The 2,710-nt window shown below is 38.4% G+C and overlaps 1 protein-coding gene across 6 annotated transcripts in view; it reads right to left on the bottom strand.

Annotated features, from left to right (window-relative positions):
* Positions 1-204: 204 nt before the first annotated feature.
* WWOX (WW domain containing oxidoreductase) overlaps positions 205-2,710 on the bottom strand; it is a 401,132-nt gene continuing 398,626 nt past the window's right edge. The window contains exon 15 of one of the 6 annotated variants that reach the window (XR_015060080.1): positions 205-355. The gene's annotated coding sequence lies outside the window, so the exon portion shown is untranslated. The remainder of the gene's footprint in view (positions 356-2,710) is intronic. The other 5 variants (XR_015060081.1, XR_015060076.1, XR_015060077.1 and 2 more) reach the window with 5 other exon arrangements.

Below are 2,710 nucleotides of genomic sequence, written 5' to 3'. Positions count from 1 at the left end.
TGTGAAAACATACGAACCATACCTTCCGATTGTCTCAAGTTGCTCACCTGCATTTGATTTTTAAAAAAAAAAAATTATTTTCATTTTATTACTTTCAATTCTATATTTTTTCATTTACAAATGCTTGCCGACGGTTCTGTGATTTTTTTGACTGGTGTGTGGGCTGCAATGTCCATTGACAGAAAATTACCGTGCTTCCCCATTGTCTCGAGTAACTCACCTGCATTTTTTTTTCATTTTTTCCCCCATTTATTTCTATTTTCATTCATGGATGTTGTCCGACGATTCTGTGAATTTTTCCAGTGTACCAGATTCGATGTCCATTGGCACGCAAAATTTCTGCATTCTACATCACCTGGAAGGTACCGATATTTAATATCAGTCAGTGAGTCAGTGAGTCAGTCAGTGGTAAGAAAAAATATATATAATATATATAATATATATATATATATATATATATATATATATATATCTTCTATATATTACTATAACTCTCATCTTGTATATATGTATGTATGTATGTATGTATGTATGTATGTATGTATGTATGTATGTATGTATGCTCCCGAAATACAGCCAAAACGGTACAAGATAGTGCAAAAACTTTAGGGCCACCTTACTCACCATTCTCCTCCGGTGTGCGGTATCAAGTTTCGTTCAAATCCGGCAACGAAAAAATTATTAAAAAATCAATTCCCGATTCAGTCAAGTCTTCTTTGGGAGTATTTGATCAATGCAAACAACCTCAGCGGTATAGTTCGCTGGAGCTATCTTTTTTTTCTTGAAATGATTTTTTTCATCAACCGCTGTCACAACAGGAACCCAACGGGTCCACAGGTCATTATATATATATATATATATATATATATATATATATATATATATATATATATATATATATATATATATATATATATATATATATATATATGACCTGATCAAGTCTCATCCATAATAGCAGGGAATAACCAATCAGTTCTCACTTAATCAATTACTCCAGTTAGCTGGGATTTCAATAAATTAACCCCCCATGCTCTTCCAGCCAAAGAAAGCTGCATAAAGCAACCAAGAAAAGCTACACCAGGCAAGCCCTTTGCTCTTTCAAACCCGACTGAGGTTCCCCTACAGCTGCAGACTTTCACAAGTCACACAAACATGAGAATCCCAATGCATGAGAATGTATATAAACTTGTAACTCCGCACTCGTATTCACCGTCTTGTACTCGCATCCATGGGACGAAAATGTGCACTGATCTCTCATAACACTTTTTGTAAACAATTATGTCCAATTACCATATCTCCTGTACATATACAGCAAGTTGCACGAAGTTTTTACTGTATTATGAAGTTAACAGCTACACCTGTTTTTTAAAAAAATATATATATTGTATACTGTACGTGATCCAATAGAAATAGGTATTTGGAATGTTCTCACTTGGAATGGAAACAAAGAACTTAAAAAGAATGCCTTCACGAAAAGAGTAAAAACAGAACAGTGAAAATAATTGAGAAATATTTAACCTAACTTACACTTTCTTTATTATTACAATAACTATGACTTTGTGTATACTTTGTTGAGTCCTCAAAACAAACAATGCAAGTACTATGTATTTCTGTACTATAAAAGGAGCCGTGCATGCGTCCGTGTGTGCGTGTGAGTTCTACCCATTGGTTGGACAGTTCGCCTAACTACACCCACAATTTCATTACGATGGCTACCAATTGAGGAACCTTTTGAAATGACCCTATTGAACCATTTAGAACCTGAAGGGCACTCAGTAAAGCGTATACCTCCACCACGTAATGCCTCATCCATGAGAACATATCGGGCCCAATGCATTTTTTAAATATCATGCTATACAGTACTATATCGCTTTTGGGCCCAATCTCACAATGGTGAAGAATCGCTTTAAAGATTAAATAATTCTCCTATCCAGATCTGGATTCGGATCTTCACCAAAATCGAATCAATTCGTCATGGTCAAAATGGGACAGAGTTGGCAGAGAGTGGTGCTGGCTTTTTTGGTGAGATGTCAGAATTGCATGGGTGAGTTTACTCACAGTGAGAATGTAATTGTGTGTGTGCATATATAAGTGTGTGTATGTGTGTGTGTGTGTGTATTTGTCTGTGTGTCAATGTGGTGGTGGGGGAGGGGGGTGACGCAATCACCCTACGAGTAATGTGCTAGCTACTCCGAAACACAGTGAGGCTTCAATAGACTGAAAATGACACAAAGATAAGTTTAAAACATTTGACACATACAGTACACTCAAGTCTTTGGACCATTTGGTCAGCTCAAGGCCTTTTTTTCAGACAAGTCCCCCACCGTTGATCTTAATAAACAATATGGGTTATGGCAGCACTGAGCACGTATGTCGGAGCGTCAGCGCGACGTGTTTATCACAGGAGGGTCGATCGCTCGAGAGGGGCTCGAAGTGCCAGAAAAAAAACGTGCATGACTGACCAACTCCAAACTCGGCATAGGCCAAGAGCGAGCACCGCAGAGTGGGTGCACCATGGGCACGGAGGAGGGAGAGCGAAAAATATTGACTGAGATGTGTGGTTGGTGTTGGTGGTGGTGGTAACCACTTGAACAATCGGGTGGTGGGTCTCATTCTCCATACCACTTAAACACGTGGCTGGTGGTGGCACGACCGCATCATTAAGATAAAAAAGCGTGTGATGGGTCCATTGACTGCACCCCGTAAA

The sequence above is a fragment of the Eptatretus burgeri genome, chromosome 7 (assembly GCF_056783735.1).
Source record: "Eptatretus burgeri isolate ZD-2024b chromosome 7, Ebu_testis_v1, whole genome shotgun sequence".
In the NCBI taxonomy this organism is placed as follows: Eukaryota; Metazoa; Chordata; class Myxini; order Myxiniformes; family Myxinidae; genus Eptatretus; species Eptatretus burgeri.
Note: the sequence above shows the minus strand (reverse complement) of the source record. Positions and strands in the feature narration are given on the sequence as shown.